The sequence below is a fragment of the Pinus tabuliformis genome, chromosome 9 (genome assembly GCF_031772625.1).
Source record: "Pinus tabuliformis cultivar Carrire ecotype Pingquan chromosome 9, CPIR1, whole genome shotgun sequence".
Lineage (NCBI taxonomy): Eukaryota > Viridiplantae > Streptophyta > Pinopsida > Pinales > Pinaceae > Pinus > Pinus tabuliformis.
This window is the reverse complement of record NC_142307.1, coordinates 701,119,634-701,139,191: the sequence shown is the minus strand read 5'-3', so window position 1 is coordinate 701,139,191 and position 19,558 is coordinate 701,119,634. Positions and strand designations below refer to the sequence as shown.

At 40.0% G+C, this 19,558-nt stretch overlaps 4 pseudogenes; all 4 read left to right on the top strand.

Annotated features, from left to right (window-relative positions):
* The first annotated feature begins 10,528 nt into the window (after nt 1-10,528).
* On the top strand, nt 10,529-12,042 carry LOC149150595 (sucrose synthase 4 pseudogene; annotated as a pseudogene).
* Nucleotides 12,043-12,089: 47 nt separating this feature from the next.
* LOC149150594 (D-amino-acid transaminase, chloroplastic pseudogene) lies at nt 12,090-12,545 on the top strand (annotated as a pseudogene).
* A 2,923-nt stretch (nt 12,546-15,468) lies between these two features.
* Nucleotides 15,469-16,895, top strand: LOC149150593 (sucrose synthase 4 pseudogene; annotated as a pseudogene).
* An 84-nt stretch (nt 16,896-16,979) lies between these two features.
* On the top strand, nt 16,980-17,435 carry LOC149150592 (D-amino-acid transaminase, chloroplastic pseudogene; annotated as a pseudogene).
* Nucleotides 17,436-19,558: the final 2,123 nt, after the last annotated feature.

The window sequence follows — 19,558 nt, the reverse complement described above, 5'->3', positions numbered from 1 at the left end:
GGAAACCATAGCCAACTAGATCCTCTCAAAATGAATGTTTTGGTGCTGTTGAAAGAGACACTAGAGGAATAGGGTCCACATTATTGATGAAGATGATCTATGAAGGTAAAGGGTTAGGAAAACATGCATAGGGCATAGTTAAGCCAATCGCTGTTGAGGAAGGGCCTAGGTATTTGGGTCTTGGTTATGGAAAACATGATGGAGAATGCTCCAAAGAAAAGGAGGCACATGAAGGTGTTCCAAGAAGGACTTTCATTACATGTTCATTACCTCAAGCTTGTGAAGTTTGTGTTCATGAGGAATGCAAAATTTTTATACCCACTTTGCAAGAAGATGCTCATAAGCATGTAACTAGTGGAAATGGCAAACAAGAGGATGTTGAAAGCTCTAAGGTCATTGAAACCATTGTTGGTATTCTGAAGAGAGCCACTACCTCATCAAATTCACCTCTTCAAAAAGGTGACAAAGGTGAATGTGCAAGGTATAAATCTACCTTTAATCAAGTTTCTTTTGATTATGATAAACATGGTAAATCTTCACATAAGATTTGGAGAAACTTTACATGTTCTTTTTTTGGTTTGATTAACCACACTGTTTCAAGGTGTTGGAAGAGGATAGCTATACACAAGAAACTTTCAAAACAAAAGAGACAGAAATCCAAAGGTCCATTGGATAATGGAAACCATGTTGAAAAGAAGATGCAATTATTTTGGACTCATTAACATAAGCAGGGTCATCTTGCAGACAAGTGTTGGAATTTGCATCCAACAAGTCATCCACGACATTTGAAGAAGGTGGAGAGAGATTTTGGCAAGCATGGAAAAGAGGATTCCATAATTGATGTGGGCCAGGATGATACACATCATGAAGTGCAGCTGAAATAAGTGCCATTGAAATGGTTTGGAAAGAGATGGCTAGATTTCTTAACCAATTAAGGCCTTGCATTTCTTTTGATAATTGATGCAAATCTTTCCTTATTGGTGCATTTCCTTATTATTTTGTTGTATTTATTTTCTCCTAAAATTGTGTTGCATACTGCATGAAGCAAGATGTTGGAAAAGTAGAGCCATGTTGACTCCCTTAGATGCAACAAAGATGCCAATTTCCAACTACAAATTTGCATGCAGTTTTCATTCTTGAAATTGCATGTTTACGCCAGGAAGGTGTTCGAAAGTGGAGTATGTTGACTCACTTTATTGCAGCAAATTTGGTCATTTCATCTCTTTAAGTACTCATACATACCAATGGGATTCTGCACTTGTGATTGTACTTGTGAGGGAGTTGAGAATTGCTATACATGCATGAGGCTTTGTGTGTGTGAACAGTGGAATTTTTAATGGTTTCATTGTCCTTGAGCATGCATGAGTGATTGACTTGTGTTGGTTGATCGCTTTGTTAACATGTATGTTTTCAACTTGAGAATGTTGATCATTTTCACATGCATGAGTGTCAGCTTGTGTGGTCGATTGATTGTTACATGTATGTTATATTGACTTGGAAGAGTTGATTTTGTCTCCAAAGATGAAAGGGAGATGTGACGAATTGTTTCATGAGAATGTGGAATTCTTGTTGTAAATCATCAAGTTGTTGTACATGCTTTTTCTTGACTTGAAAGTCAGTTCCTTGAAGAAGCATGTTTTTTCGACTTGTGTCTAGTCGATAGTTTATACACCAAAATGTAAGAGTACATGGTGATGTTCACATGATGTGACATTTGTTTCTTTGAAGAAGCAAAAGGAAGGGGTCGTCAAGTTATATTCTTGCATGAGTGTTTTTCAAGGTTAATGGTGTTTCTTGTGACAAGATATCGTAGGATTTTGGAAGGTCCAAACTTGAGAAAGAGACTCATGATTAGCCTTCATTCTCAAATTATGACATGAGAAGCATGTTAATACTAGAAGATGATGGAATCAAGAAGCGAAAGTGGACAAAAATTCCAAAAACAATTACAACCATTGTAGACCATTTGATGCGTTGACACCAAGAAGTGAAAGAGATGGTGAATGAATTCTTCCAGATGTGGAATTTGGAACCGTGGAGGTCAAAGAATGGTCATTTCTTTTCTTTTTATTACTAATATTGGAACTCATTGTTGTAGTTCACTCAGATGAGCTTAACTTGGAAAAGTAGTTTCGAAGGAGAAGCTTGCATCGAATGCATGTGTTGCAAAGGAGGAACATGATTCTCAGTGGGAAGGCCATTAGTCAACCTTCCAGGCACTGAGGGATCAATTTGGCACAATAGGGTGTTTAATCAGCAAATATCCAGCAAGTGTTGGCCTGGGTCAATAGCAAAAGGAGAAAATTGGTCGAAGTGCCAAGCCATTTGAAAGGCAAGGCATGTCAGTGAACCGAAGTGGTTGTCATGGAGATTTTTCCAAGTAGAATCAATAGATAGAACTCAGGAAGGAGAAGAGTATTCAATTCTCATCATATAAATAGCTTTTGTGGGCCCAAAATCCTATCAGTGGGAAGAAGTTATCGGAATCTGGATTAGGGGCAAAATTTTTCTCAAAAATCAAAGTGATTAGAATCACTCGAAACTTGAACAACCATGTCCGTCTTGGTGGTATGATCCCAACGCAACTCATTTCACTCAAAACTGAGTTTGTATGAGAAAGATAGAGCATGTTGTATGTTTTGTCACACAGGCAAAATTTTGTGACTAGGATGTTGACTAGGCATCTGTACATCCTAGTCAGCAAAAACAATATTCCTTAGAGTATTCTTGGAATATTCCTACAGGTGGCTCAATTGGGATGTGATAAGTGTCGACATCGGATTAGTCAAAGGCACTTAGGTGGACCAATGAGAGGCTGAAATGTGGCAAGCTCGAAGGCCACCACATGCCCTCTCAAAGGTCATTTAAAATGTTTTCGCTGGCTGAGGAATTGAACTCGTGACCTTGCCCACACAAACCCAATGCATTACCTCTATGCCACACGTTATGACTTAACATATGTTGGGGGAATTTGGTAATTAAAGTGTTAAACCGTGGCGGTTAGGGGAGGTAATAGTTAACCTTAACCTCCCCATGTGACCAACCTTGAAACCATAAGCCAACATTTTACACTAACCGCGTGAGTTTAAAGCGCTAAGTGGAGTTTATGCTAATTAATCCATGATTATCCACTAATTAAGTTTAGATTAGGTTGGAGGTAGTTTTGGCGGGTCTGCTAAATCTGGTACTACTCCAAATTTGGCGGAGTTAACTCAAGTTTCTTCAGTTTTGGTGGAGTTTTCCTAGGGAAAAGTGAAGAGACCATAACTTGGGCATATTTCGACCAATTTTGGCTCAGAAAGAATCATTCATAAATGATTTGGATGCTCTGAACACAATGGAATGGGTTACAAAGGAAAAAAGGCACTTCTATACTTTATTTTACTATGTTGAAGTTTAAGGAAGTTTAGGCCCACCAAGAGCGGAGGTCAAGCCTAGATCAGCTGAAGTCTAATTGCAAAGCCTGGATAGTCATTTTTGGGGTTTTTGGGTCTTATGAATCCAATGGAGTAGGTTTCAAATCCATTGGAGCATTGTAGATGCATGTAAAAAGATAATTTACCATTAATCCAAAGAGGGCCTAGCCATTAAAGCAGGTCCAAGGAGATGTACCCCAGGAGGGTTGAGCTCCTTTATCAACTTTGTGTTATGAGTTTGACATGTTTTAATTCTATACAATTTACTTGTTGCATATGTGTTTTAAAAATCTAATTAATCTCATAAATTGCTCATAAAGGACACTCAAAACTTGACACATAATTCCTCACATTTTGGTTAAAATGAGACGATCCTAAACACATTTTTATTTAATACTGTTCAGTGAGCTTGCATAGCATTAACAAGTTTTCCGAACATTCAGATCATCTATAATTTACTGTATATATCACCATTCAGCGGTCGAGGATTCCTAGGCCCACCGAGGAAACACAAAATCTAGATTTACCTCAACCCAAAGTTTGATTCAGGGGTTACTAGACCATGTGTTCTTTCTTTAATAGATCCAGCTTACTTAGTTTTGAATCCGTCCAGAAATCCATCTCAACAAAAACATGAGAACCATCACACCATTTCTAACCATAAATGGCAAGAGAAGGTTGAAGAACACTTTCACACGTGGAAAACCCATTCCCATGACAACAAGAGAACCAAGAACTGACATGCATAACCATGCATGCCAGACTAGCTAGGAAACTGCACACCCAAATTGATACCTACAAATAATCCTATCGTAGTTGCTTGATCTTGCTCTTCCTTTCTTGATCCTTGCTTTCCTTTGCCTTCTTTTCTCTTCTTGATCCAATGTTGAAGTGCTCCAAGAAAACTCTAAGTGTCCAAGAGTGAGAGAGAGAGAATAGAGAGAGAGCTCCTAAACTGAATTGAAAAAAGATACCAATTGATCCTAAGAATCCTTTTTATTAATGAGGCCTCTATTTTCTTTAGTTTTCCATTATTTTCCTTCATTTTCCTCCTTACATGAAACTTGTGACTTTTCACCTCCATCTTCTCATAATTTCCATTATTTTCATAAATAAATTGCCAAAAATGCCATTTTTCCTTTCCAAAGTGTTTGTCATTTCCTTTTCCATTTTCCCTAGCCATAATAAACCAAATGAACAGCCATGCTAATATTTTTTTCCCAACATTCAGCTTGGAATAAGTGTCCCATAACCATGGTTATTATTTTACCTTTATTAGCTTTCACTACTTGGATTTTTCCCCAGGGATGTTACACAACCCTCCCCCTTGGGGGAACATTGATCTGATAATCACCCTATGAGTGATCTCAGTTAAGAATTTATTAAATGAAGATATTACATACTCATATGTTGGTGTGTGTCTATGTTATTTAAGCAATGGATCAATCAGATTGCAAATACACAGACACTTGAAAGGGAAAATAGCAAAGAAATACAGTAAGCAAAAACAAGAACACAAGAAATTAGTAAGGAGTTCACCCCATCCTCCAGGGCTACATCTCCAGTCCAACTCTCAGTGGTGGCTCTCTTTTATTGTGTCTTGAAGCAGAGAATTACAATGAAGGAGCTCAATATGAGTCTCCTGAAACAGATTGGCTTGGCAGGGTGGTTCTTTGATTCCCCAAGCCACTAGAGTACATAGACAATCTTCCTTACCAGCTCTTTGACCTCTCTGGTTTGACAGATCCTCTCAGGGATGGCTTGAATCTCTCAAGCTCTCTGGTGCTTGACGTTGCCTTTGGTCAGCTCGGCCCTCTATCTTCTCTCTGCTTTTTGCTTCACTGGTTCTTTCTCTTCTCTGTCTTCTGTCTTCGGTATTCCTCTCTGGGATCCCGACTCTTCGTCCTCTTCCTTTCTATTCTCTGTTCATGGCTTTTAATCCATTCGAGCTCATGGAAATTCACTTCCTCTTCCACTTCCATTGATTTTCCTACCCGCAACTGCGCTTGGGGTTCCCTGTTCTTGGCGTCATCATTAGGCCCTCAGGGAGTGGCCACTTGTCCTCCTGCGAACTGTGCCAGCCTGTGTCGTTGGTTCATTTCTTCGATTACATTGTGGAATGAGTCTTTTTCCACCATGGCAGTCAATCCAAACTTCAAATTCTTTCATATCACATCTTAATCCCTCATCAATTCTGTCTTCTCCATTAGGCACAATCTCAGCCATTAGATCTAGAGCCCCCAGATCTGACGTCGTTTGCTCGTCCCGCGCGGTTGACTAGCTCAACCGTTAGTGTGCGATGAGCGGCGGTTTTATCTCTCCTCTGCTTTCCACGCTTCGAGCGCTGAGTGGAATCACTCCTTTTCCATGAAAACTTCTTACTGCCCTCAGATGCCCCCGATCAATACCGCCGGTTTTGGAGCGGGTCCCGCCTTTAGTGCTTAACCTTTTTTTTCCCATGGTTCTCCAACTCCCACGCGACCGAGTGCTCGTGGCTTCCCCATTTTGAGGGTTTTTTCCCAGCGATGCATCGTGAATCAAAAACCTCCTATGTTTCCCGATCAAGGCCTCCCAGGGGCTAATTTTGCCTCCAGTGCAATCTCCATGGGCCTCAGTCTGTGCGCTTTTATCGAGGTCCTCGTCGTTCCACGCTGGCTGCCATTACCACTGGTTTAGAGGCGTTTTTGATCGTTGTTGTGAAGTCTGTCCCAACCTGGTACAACCATGGCTCTATTTATTATTCTTTATGGATCCAATTCGGATCACAGCCTTCCCACTAAAAAGCTTTTGGACCACCAAAAGTTGGTTTTTCTTTCAAGCATCGACTAAGTGAGGGTACTGTTGTCTCACTTGCCCAATCTCAATCCACTTTGCATTGCTCGGCTTCGAACCTTTGAGTCCAATTCTGAGGTACTCAACATCTCCTCTGTGCATTGTGCTTACCTTCCTGTCCAAGACTGTGTCTTCCTGCAATTCAGTCAGATATTCAGGTAGCAGGTCATCAATAGAAGGTAATTGAATTTGCTCTTTAGGATCCTCAATCATTGAAGGTTCAAACAATCTCAAGCAATCTGCATTTACGACTGAGTAGATGTGCATGTAAGCTGGTAGATCAAGGCGAAATTTTTTTTCACCAATATTCTCAAGTATCCTAAAAGGTTCATACCTAATAGGCTTTAGCTTTTTACCTTCACCTTGCATCCTGTCCTTACTGATATACAGCCAGACCTGGTCTCCAACTTGAAAACTATGCTCCATTCGATGCTTGTCATGCCTTGCCTTGTATTTGGCTTGGCTCTTTTCTAGTTGTTCCTATACTGCCTGGTGGATCTCCTGGATCTGTTCAATGAACCTAGTTTCCTTGTCCACATCACTATGTCCATCAGCTGTGGTATCTTTACTAAAGGCAAAATCCAAGGGAGACCTTGGCATGAAACCAAAACAGGTCTCAAAAGGAGATCTCTGTGTAGAAGAGTGTTTTGCTCTGTTGTAAGCATGTTGCACATATCATAAATGTTCATCCCAAAGCGTAGGATGTTTGCTGCAATATCCTATGAGTAACTAGATCACTGTCCTGTTAACTACTTATGTCTGGCCATCGGTTTGTGGATGAAAAGCTATGATTTTCTTCAGTTGGGTGTCCATAAGCTCCCACAGAATTAACTAGAACTTCCCCACAAACCGGGTGTCTCGATTAGATACAATAGAAGTGGGTAATCGAAAATGAACCCATACATGTTCAAAGAATAGTTTTGCAGTTTGTTCAGTTGTAATCTTTTTATTACAAGGTATCAAAATACACATTTTGCTGAACCTATCCACAACCACGGACAAATAATCATGACCTTTCCTAGACTTAGGCAGTCCTCCAACAAAATCCATGGAAACACTTTCCCAAGGGTGAGAAGGAACTGGTAATGGAGTGTACAAGCCTAATTTCCTATTGTTGGGCTTGCTTTTAGCACACATAGTACACCCTCTTACATATCTAGAAACTGTCTCATTCATTTTCGGCCAATAACAAAATCTTTGTAGCTGTGCAACTGTTTTACTTACCCCAAAGTGACCTGATATCAGAGAAGTGTGTGCCTCTCTAATTATCTTTACTCTCTCAGTTTGTGGAATGCAAAGTTTCCCACAATGATACAAGAGTCGGTCCTTCACATGATAATCCAATTCTTCTACCTTTTTGCCTTGACTCAAAGTTGCATATACATCTTTAAAGTCTATATCTTGAGCATATCATTCAATGTAGCTTTCATGTAGTACATAATTATGCTTAAGTATAGTAGATGCATTTATAGTGGGTCTAGACAACATGTTTTCAACTTTGTTATGTATGCCCTTTTTATATCTGATGACCAAATGAAACTGTTGTAGAAAACCCATCCACCTGTAATGTCTTGATTGCTGCAACTTAGTTTGGGAGTGTAGATATTGAAGTGGTTGATGATCAGTATGTATTACTGTCTCTTTGCCCATTAAGTAATGTTTCCACTTTTTCACACTCTGAACTAATGCATACAATTCTTTATCATATGTAGGATAGTTAACTACTGCAAGATTAAAAGTCTCAGAATGATAACATATGGGTTTACCGTGTTGTGTCAACACTGCTCCCATGGCATAGTCACTAACATTTGTTTGGATCTCAAATGGTCTTTGTAGATCAGGCAGTGCTAGTACAGGGGATGTACTAATCTTTTCTTTCAAGGTGTCGAAGGCTTTCTGATGTTTGCCTCCCCACTGAAGCACCTTGTTCAATCCTGTCAAAGTTTGTAAGGGAGATGCAATTGAGGAAAAGTTAGAGATGAACTTCCTCCAATATTGTGCTGCTCCTAAGAAGCTTCTCACTTCTGTAGCAGACTTTGGTTTAGGCCAATTTACAATGACTGCCACTTTAGAGGGATCTATTTTCAATTCACCACCCCCTACTATATGACCCAAATAATTTAGAGAGGTTTTGCCAAATTCACATTTGGAGAGTTTAACATAAAGTTTTTCTCTTTTGAAACATCTAATGTCTGCTTAACATGCTTTAAGTGTTCTTCCCACATTTTACTAAAAATCAGAATGTCATCCAAATACACAATAACGAAATAATCAAGAAAAGGTCTGAGTACATCATTCATTAATCTCATGAAAGTAGCAGGGGCATTCGTCAAGCCAAAAGGCATAACCAGCCACTCATACACTCCCTACTTTGTTTTGAAAGTAGTCTTCCATGCATCTTGCTCTGCAACTCTGACCTGATGGTATCCACTGTGCAAACCCAGCTTGGTGAAATAAATAGCTTCCTTTAATTGATCTAAAAAATCATCTATGCAAGGAATGGGATAACGATTTTTGATTGCTATATTTATTAGTGCTCGGTAGTCAATGCACATTCTCCACAAGCCATCTTTCTTTCTCACCAAAATGATCGGTGACCCACATGGTGATGTGCTAGGCCTGATGAACCCTTTCTCGAGCAACTCCTACACCTGCTTCTTGATTTCAACATTCTCTAAAGCAGACAACCTGTACATTCCAATGTTAGGCAATGGAACATCTTGCTACAAAATAATATCATGTACTATTTCCTTTTTGGGTGGTAGACCTTTAGGTTCCTGAAATAGGACATCATACTCTAAAACAATCTTTTCTATATCAGCTTGTTGCTTAGCATTACAGCCCTCAAATACATTGGGTTTATTAGGTTTCTTTTCCTTTACAACCATTAGTAAGAATTGTTTGCATGAATTTATCATTCTTTTTATCTGCCCTAAGTTTGTGAGTGTATAATTATTCTTGAGCTTATGAGCTCTTACAAAGTATTCGATTCCATCTTTAACAAGTAGATACTTGTTCTCAGCTCTATAGAAAATAGCTTTTCTATCATACAAGTAAGGACTTCCTAAAACAATTCCACATATATCCAAAGGAATTATGTCTAAGTCAACCTCATCTACAAATTCTGACCCAAAAGAAAACTTGAGTTTGCACTGTCTAGTCACTTGTAGCTATGCTTTATCATTCAACCATCCTAATGGGTATGGTTTCTTGTGAGGTGTAGTTGCTAATCCCAATTTCTTTACAATTGCTTCGGAAATAAAATTTACTTGTGAGCCACTATCAAACAAAGTATCAATCTTTTGATGTTTGGAAATAACTCGAATATGGAAAAGCTCATGTCTTTTTCCCTCATGTTCTTCATCAATAATAGATTGAGCAAAATTACTAGTAGATGCTTCAGAATTCTTACCTTTTATACCTATGGCTGCAATGATTGTTTCATCTCCCGAGTCTGACCCCAAATCATTTTAAATCGCTGTAGCAGTCTTCTTCTTCTTGCCCTCGGACTTCTTAGGTCTCAGCTCTGGATACAGAATCCAACAGTGCTCATCATCATGCCCATCCTTTTTACAGTGAGTGCATGAAGCTTTTCCTTTTTGTGCAGTGTTAGCCTTCCTTTCTTTCCACTTCTACTTCCTTTTCTCCTTGCTCTTGCTTGCAGTGGGTTGGGATGGTCCCCCAGCTTCTGGATTTCCATTCTTTCCTCTAGCCTCTAGATGAGTAGCTTGTACAGATACCTCATCTATACTAGTGGGATTAAACATGAGGATGGTATGCCTCATTTAGCTGTGTAGACCACCAATGTACTTCAAAAGAGTCTCCGGTGAGTCTAATGAGATCCCTAGAATCAATGCTCTCTTTCTAAATTCTTGAGTGTACCTTTGCACACTTTGCCTTTTCAATTGCCGAAGAATTTGCCAACTCATCATGGCTTGTTGCATGTAGGCCAATGGATAGAACTGCTTCTTAATTGCAGAAACAAAGTCACTCCAGATAGAGATGGTCTTACCATGTCTTTTCATGTCAGCTTGGGTTCTGCCTTCCCACCTGTTAGACTCCGTCTCATGTCAGAGATTGATTCTTCTTCAAAACCCTGTTTTGAAGAAGAAATCATTAAATGTGTTGTTTCAGATTATGTAATTTATTCTCCAACTCTTCAAAAGGCAGCAGTGACTTCAAGCTCCTATCCATGCACAAGCACAATTCAAAACATCGTCAGCAATCAGAGGCAAAAAAGCTATTTGGAGAAAGTCTCATTGTCACAGCTATTGAATTAAATGATTGTTAGCGCTGAGAATGCCCTGTTGTTTATTTATCAAAGGAATGTGATTCGAGGTGATTTTGTGCTTGTTAGTAGGAACACTGTGAGTAATATGTCTTCGAGGCAAGAGTTCATTCTGAGCAGCATGCTTCTGCCAGATTTTAGGGCTGCTATGGTTGGGCCTCCAAACATTGTAGTTGAAACACCAGCTTGTATTGGGACATGTATTTCTAAAAATATTCTTCAATCTTCATCTCTTGAGGAATCACTTGCTACATTGGTTTTAGATGAGATCTTCTTTAAATCTCTGGTTCATTATTTTCCACATCATTGTCAGTGCATCCTAATGTCTACAACAAGATGTCGAGAAAATAAAAAAAGCTTGTGCTGCATAGTCCTGTAATTCTGACACTAACCGAAGTGGAGTATGATGGAGTTGTGCCCAACAGTTTGCAGAGGATTCATCAAGGGAAATAATTGCCAAGCTGCAAGGTAAGCCAGACCTAATTATTGGAAATTACAGTGATGGGAATCTGGTAGCATCTTTGGTTGCAAAGAAACTGAAGGTCACTCAGTGCAATATAGCACATGCTCTGGAGAAGACCAAATATGCAGATTCAGATATCAACTGGAAAAAGTTTGATGAGAAGTACCATTTCTCTTGTCAGTTCACAACAGACATTCTTGCAATGAATCATGCCGATTTCATTATTACAAGCACATATCAAGAAATTGCAGGAAGTAAAGATACTGTTGGGCAGTATGAGAACCATGCTGCTTTTACACTCCCAGGGGAATACCGCGTGGTTTCTGGAATTGATGTCTTCAATGCCAAATTCAACATTGTGTCACCTGGAGCAGATATGAGCATCTACTTCCCTTACACAGAGAAGCAGAGACGCCTTACTGCTTTCAATGAATCTATTGAAGAGCTCTTGTTTAACCCAACTGAAACGACAGAACATATAGGTTTCTTCAGTGACAGGAAGAAGCCCATAATCTTTTCCATGGCGAGGCTGGACAGAGTGAAAAATCTGAGTGGACTGGTAGAATGGTTTGGTAAGAATGAACGGTTAAGGAAACTGGTGAACCTTGCTGTGGTGGGTGGTTTCATTGATTCATCAAGATCAAAAGATAGGGAGGTGATTGCAGAGATTGAGAAAATGCATGGTCTTATAAAGAAGTATAGTTTGAAGGGTGATTTCAGATGGATATGTGCTCAGAAAGACAGAGTAAGGAATGGAGAATTATATCGCTACATTGCCGACACAAAGGGGGCTTTTGTACAGCCTGCTCTTTATGAAGCGTTTGGGCTCACTGTGATCGAGGCCATGACATGCGGCCTTCCGACATTTGCCACATCAAAAGGAGGCCCCGCTGAAATCATCGTTGATGGGCTTTCTGGATTTCATATTGACCCTAATAACGAAGATGAAACTAGTGACAAGGATTGCCCTCATCCGATCGTGGTGGCCTGCATTCGGAATGCGCAAAATCAAGGATGAGATATCCAATACAAGGTAATAGATAAATTGCGAGAGAGATTGGGTGGACGCAGCAAGCAACCTTACCCAGCTATGTATTCAAGCATATTTGGGGGTATTACCACTGATCCAACAATGATGGTAATTCCTATTGATGACCGCATGGTTCACCGAGGGCATGGTGTGTTTGACACTGCTATGATAATTGATGGTTATCTCTATGAATTGGACCCACACCTGGACCGGTTTCTAAGATCTGCATCCGTGGCAAAGATTATTCCTCCTTTTGATCGCTTATCTTTAAGGAGCATTCTCTTGCAGACTGTAGCTGCTTCACATTGCAGGAAAGGATCTTTGCGATATTGGTTAAGTGCAGGTCCAGGAGATTTCTTACTTTCCCCTGCTGGATGTTCGAGTTTTGCGTTCTATGCCATTGTTATTGATACAGAGACAATCGAACAGATTGAGCGTGATGTAAAACATACACAGCCAGATACACATTTTTCTCTGGAGATTGTACATTTGCAATTGAAAATCAGGAAGCATTGAAGTGCAATCTTATTAATTTTCGCAAATCTGAACCCGGGGATTAGATATGTGCAAGGAATGAATTAAGTCGTAGCACCATTATTTTATGTGTTCAAAATAGAACCAGATGAAGGCTGATGATGCAGAATAGGTAATGAGCTCACACAATGCTGCTGAGGAATTCTCTATCCCGGTTGATTTATTAATCTCAGGTGAAGTTACGATTTCCCATAAAAATTGCACAGAAGAGGATTGAAAAGGCCTAAGAAAATGCTGAAACATGCTTATGAGGAGTGGATATTTTCAGTTCTCGCTTCGAATGAAACATTTAAAGCAACAGGACTTGAAAAGAAAACAAAGCAAAAGCAACTCAGTTTTGTAAAGAAGCCTTCACTGGCTAATCAGCTGTGGCAATGATCATTTTGCTTGTCTTTGGGATATTCGCCAATTAGAAGCTGGGGCCTTCCTGGGAGAGTTGAAACACCCACGTGTTGTGAACTCTACTTATTTTTCGCCAACAACTGGCAGTAAAATCATAACTACCCGCCAAGCTAACCGGATACGTGTATAGGATTCTATCTTTGGTGATTTGCGCTGTACAAGCCATGAGATCGTCGATAGCTATGATTTTAATGGTCACTTGGCTTGCTTTCGTGCCGAATGGGATCCAAAGGCTCCGTCCGAGTGCCTTGCAGTTATTGGTTGTTACATAAATGATAATTTCAATGGCATCGCTCTGCATCCAATTGATTTCATCAATACAAGCAATGGACAGCTTGTCACTGAAGTAATGGGTCCAAATATAGCAACCGATCCTTTACTAATGTCTTCAGTTCTGATCCTGTGGAGATCTGCGCTCCAGTATTTATCTTTTAATTAGCCAATGATCAGAGGATTTTTAGGGACACGGTTCTGTTTTAGAATAGAAGAAAACGCTCTTTCCTATTTTTGTAATTGCAGTTGAAACAACACCTTTGCTGTTGGACCGATTCGTTTTTCCCTTAGCAGATTTTTATTTAATGTATTAAAAATTCATTTGTAAAGGGGAGTTAGTCGGGGGAGAGAGTTAGAGGGAGGGAATTTTTCTGAGTGCTGAGAGTGCTGGAGAACAGAGCTTTCAATGTACAGTTTTTGGCAGAGAGTTTAATGAAATTACACAGCTCTGACTTCTGAGATTCCTGTGGTATGAAAGTTAGCATTAGTTTTCCTCTTGTTTCATATGTAATCTGTTATGTTCCATTTCACTACATGATCATTTCTAACTGAACAAATGAAGTGTTTAGGTAAGAATTCATGCCTGCCATGCTCTGCCTATAAGTTTGTTCATGTTTAATGTTTTCCTCTGTTTGACAAGGATTCATCTCCTATGCCCTTGTCAGCTCCTCACCAGTCTTGCCATCCCATTTAAATCTAGATTTGATGCTAAATTTCTTGCCTACCTTGCCTCAGTCGATAACCTGTGTCGTTCATTATATTTCTCTGTTCAAGCTGTGATTTTGCCCATGCAGCCCAGAAAAACCCCGTTATTTTATTAAAAAACCCCAAAATCAATCTTTCTAATCAGTTTACTAGCCTAATATCAGTGTTACCCATTTGGTCATCTCATCAATTGAAGATCTATCGAGACTGACCAGAGAGAACCTTCTCCTGCCCCGTAGGGCTAGCTACGGGGTTGAATGGTTTGATGTTGCCTTGAGGTTTACCTTTCTCAGCCTGAGGTGAAATCTCAAGTGCTAACATACTGGCGACCATACTAGGGAGAACATTCAATTTGTTGATTGTCTTGTCCCAGTACATGCAATCAAGGTGCGGATCTGATGTTGATGGTGGACAGCAGTCAGATACATATGCAGGCTGAACCATTCACCTGGCGACTCCAACTCGATCCAGACATTCCAACGCTTGCTGATCTATTCATGCAATGGTGGGGTATGTGGCAAACCCTGCCCTGTGTGAAGCTCTAAACGAATTTAGAGAATGGTTAGTGGATATTGAAATTAATGAAGAATTTTTCAGTATCTGTCTTCGTTTGTTGAAATCTCCAAAGTTCCCTTGGTTTAAAACTGGTGCATGTGAGTTAATTGTTGAAAAACTTGAAAAGGAGATTCAATGTTTAGATGAGCAGATTCAGTCATATGATTTCCAAGACCCTAAAAAGTTCTTGGAAATCCTTCCTCATTCGCAACAAGAAATAACAGACTTGCCCACAGATGTTTACATTGACAATGTGCAGCTGGAAGTATGTGTTGCAGAGTTGGGACAGCCAACAGAGTCTGGCTTCCGTGATCCTATTGCAGCATACATGGACATGTTTTTCAGTTTGATTGATAGATCGGGCTGTATTTTCCGTGACCAGGCTCAGTACGTGCATGAAAGGCTGCCAGCAATTGCATCTGTGACCTCGCGGAAGCATGCTCGAGCTACATCATTCTCAGGTTTACTTGAATGGTTAATCTGGCATTTTAGTATTACCTGATTTAGTGTTTGTACAACAAAGTAGGGTAGCTTTGTAAATAAATAAGCAGCCATAAGGGCAACATCTTGTTTTAGTTTGCTTGAAGATTGTTTGAGTTCAGTTTCAGTTTGAAATTAAGTCAAGAGTTGTGTCGATGATGACTCCATTGCCCAATGGGTGGAGGCACTGTCTGCTCTCCCAAAGTTCTGCGGTTCTTGGCACCTCCACGGAGCGGCAACTGCCATCCCAAGTGGAGCCGATGTTAGACTCCGTCTCATGTCAGAGATTGATTCTTCTTCAAAACCCTGTTTTGAAGAAGAAATCATTAAATGTGCTGTTTCAGATTATGTAATTTATTCTCCAGCTCTTCAAAAGGCAGCAGTGACTTCAAGCTCCTATCCCTACACAAGCACAATTCAAAACATCATCAGCAATCAGAGGAAAAAAATCTATTTGGAGAAAGTCTCATTGTCACAGCTATTGAATTAAATGATTGTTAGCGCTGAGAATGCCCTGTTGTTTATTTATCAAAGGAATGTGATCCGAGGTGATTTTGTGCTTGTTAACACTGTGAGTAATATGTCTTCGAGGCAAGAGTTCATTCTGAGCAGCATGCTTCTGCCAGATTTTAGGGCTGCTATGGTTGGGCCTCCAGACATTGTAGTTCCAACACTAGCTTGTATTGGGACATGTATTTCTAAAAATATTCTTCAATCTTCATCTCTTGAGGAATCACTTGCTACATTGGTTTTAGATGAGATCTTCTTTAAATCTCTGGTTCATTATTTTCCACATCATTGTCAGTGCATCCTAATGTCTGCAACAAGATGTCGAGAAAATAAAAAAAGCTTGTGCTGCATAGTCCTGTAATTCTGACACTAACCAAAGTGGAGTATGATGGAGTTGTGCCCAACAGTTTGCAGAGGATTCATCAAGGGAAATAATTGCCAAGCTGCAAGGTAAGCCAGACCTAATTATTGGAAATTACAGTGATGGGAATCTGGTAGCATCTTTGGTTGCAAAGAAACTGAAGGTCACTCAGTGCAATATAGCACATGCTCTGGAGAAGACCAAATATGCAGATTCAGATATCAACTGGAAAAAGTTTGATGAGAAGTACCATTTCTCTTGTCAGTTCACAGCAGACATTCTTGCAATGAATCATGCCGATTTCATTATTACAAGCACATATCAAGAAATTGCAGGAAGTAAAGATATTGTTGGGCAGTATGAGATCCATGCTGCTTTTACACTCCCAGGGGAATACCGCGTGGTTTCTGGAATTGATGTCTTCAATGCCAAATTCAACATTGTGTCACCTGGAGCAGATATGAGCATCTACTTCCCTTACACAGAGAAGCAGAGACGCCTTACTGCTTTCAATGAATCTATTGAAGAGCTCTTGTTTAACCCAACTGAAACGACAGAACATATAGGTTTCTTCAGTGACAGGAAGAAGCCCATAATCTTTTCCATGGCGAGGTAAGAATGAACGGTTAAGGAAACTGGTGAACCTTGCTGTGGTGGGTGGTTTCATTGATTCATCAAAATCAAAAGATAGGGAGGAGATTGCAGAGATTGAGAAAATGCATGGTCTTATAAAGAAGTATAGTTTGAAGGGTGATTTCAGATGGATATGTGCTCAGAAAGATAGAGTAAGGAATGGCGAATTATATCGCTATATTGCCGACACAAAGGGGGCTTTTGTACAGCCTGCTCTTTATGAAGCGTTTGGGCTCACTGTGATCGAGGCCATGACATGCGACCTTCGGACATTTGCCACATCAAAAGGAGGCCCCGCTGAAATCATCGTTGATGGGCTTTCTGGATTTCATATTGACCCTAATAACGAAGATGAAACTAGTGACAAGGATTGCCCTCATCTGATCGTGGTGGCTTGCATTCGGAATGCGTAAAATCAAGGATGAGATATCCAAGACAAGGTAATAGATAAATTGCGAGAGAGATTGGGTGGACGCAGCAAGCAACCTTACCCAGCTATGTATTCAAGCATATTTGGGGGTATTACCACTGATCCAACAATGATGGTAATTCCTATTGATGACCGCATGGTTCACCGAGGGCATGGTGTGTTTGACACTGCTATGATAATTGATGGTTATCTCTATGAATTGGACCCACACCTGGACCGGTTTCTAAGATTTGCGTCCGTGGCAAAGATTATTCCTCCTTTTGATCACTTATCTTTAAGGAGCATTCTCTTGCAGACTATAGCTGCTTCACATTGCAGGAAAGGATCTTTGCGATATTGGTTAAGTGCAGGTCCAGGAGATTTCTTACTTTCCCCTGCTGGATGTTCGAGTTTTGCGTTCTATGCCATTGTTATTGATACAGAGACAATCAAACAGATTGAGCGTGATGTAAAACGTACACAGCCAGATACGCATTTTTCTCTGGAGATTGTACATTTGCAATTGAAAATCAGGAAGCATTGAAGCGCAATCTTATTAATTTTCGCAAAGCTGAACCCAGGGATTAGATATGTGCAAGGAATGAATTAAGTCGTAGCACCATTATTTTATGTGTTCAAAATAGAACCAGATGAAGGCTGATGATGCAGAATAGGTAATGAGCTCACACAATGCTGCTGAGGAATTCTCTATCCCGGTTGATTTATTAATCTCAGGTGAAGTTACGATTTCCCATAAAAATTGCACAGAAGAGGATTGAAAAGGCCTAAGAAAATGCTGAAACATGCTTACGAGGAGTGGATATTTTCAGTTCTCGCTTCGAATGAAACATTTAAAGCAACAGGACTTGAAAAGAAAACAAAGCAAAAGCAACTCAGTTTTGTAAAGAAGCCTTCACTGGCTGATCAGCTGTGGCAATGATCATTTTGCTTGTCTTTGGGATATTCGCCAATTAGAAGCTGGGGCCTTCCTGGGAGAGTTGAAACACCCACGTGTTGTGAACTATGCTTATTTTTTGCCAACAACTGGCAGTAAAATCATAACTACCCGCCAAGCTAACCGAATACGTGTATTGGATTCTATCTTTGGTGATTTGTGCTGTACAAGCCATGAGATTGTCGATAGCTATAATTTTAATGGTCACTTGGCTTGCTTTCGTGTCGAATGGGATCCAAAGCGTCCGTCCGAGTGACTTGCAGTTATTGGTTGTTACATAAATGATAATTTCAATGGCATCGCTCTGCATCCAATTGATTTCATCAATACAAGCAATGGACAGCTTGTCACTGAAGTAATGGGTCCAAATATAGCAACCGATCCTTTACTAGTGTCTTCAGTTCTGATCCTGTGGAGATTTGCGCTCCAGTATTTATCTTTTAATTAGCCAATGATCAGAGGATTTTTAGGGACACGGTTCTGTTTTAGAATAGAAGAAAACGCTCTTTCCTATTTTTGTAATTGCAGTTGAAACAGCACCTTTGCTGTTGGACTGATTCGTTTTTCCCTTAACAGATTTTTATTTAATGTATTAAAAATTCATTTGTAAAGGGGAGTTAGTCGGGGGAGAGAGTTAGAGGGAGGGAAGTTTTCTGAGTGCTGAGAGTGCTGGAGAACAGAGCTTTCAATGTACAGTTTTTGGCGGAGAGTTTAATGAAATTACACAGCTCTGACTTCTGAGATTCCTGTGGTAGGAAAGTTAGCATTAGTTTTCCTCTTGTTTCATATGTAATCTGTTATGTTCCATTTCACTACATGATCATTTCTAACTGAAAAAATGAAGTGTTTAGGTAAGAATTCATACCTTCCATGCTCTGCCTATAAGTTTGTTCATGTTTAATGTTTTCCTCTGTTTGACAAGGATTCATCTCCTATGCCCTTGTCAGCTCCTCACCAGTCTTGCCATCCCATTTAAATCTAGATTTGATGCTAAATTTCTTGCCTACCTTGCCTCAGTCGATAACCTGTGTCGTTCATTATATTTCTCTGTTCAAGCTGTGATTTTGCCCATGCAGCCCAGAAAAACTCCGTTATTTTATTAAAAAACCCCAAAATCAATCTTTCTAATCAGTTTACTAGCCTAATATCAGTGTTACCCGTTTGGTCATCTCATCAATTGAAGATCTACCGAGACTGACCGGAGAGAGCCTTCTCCTGCCCCGTAGGGCTAGCTACGGGGCTGAATGGTTTGATGTTGCCTTGAGGTTTACCTTTCTCAGCCTGAGGTGAAATCTCAAGCGCTAACACCACCAAACCAAGGTAGTGCCTCCTAGGCGTAGGCTTGCCAGCTGAATTTTGCTCTTGCCTGAGTTGATGTTCTGTACTCTGCAATACACATCAATTTGTCTAATCCAGTTGTCCAACTTTTTAGCATTTAGCTCTCCATCATATATAGGCAAATCAAAATTAACATCTAGCTTAATCAAAGATGCTTTCTTATTATGCACAGGGCTATTAGGAGGTGTGAGAAAGTTTTCCTCTTTCCCTTTTCCTTTTGAGTGGTCACGAGAATGAGACTCATCTTCTTCTTTATCTTGTTTAGAACCCGATGAATCTTCATCCTTATGCTTTCTAAAGTCCCTATACATTTCTTCTACCATAAAATTTATATCTGCGAAACTCTCTAGGAATTGAGGGTCTAGCCCCACAGA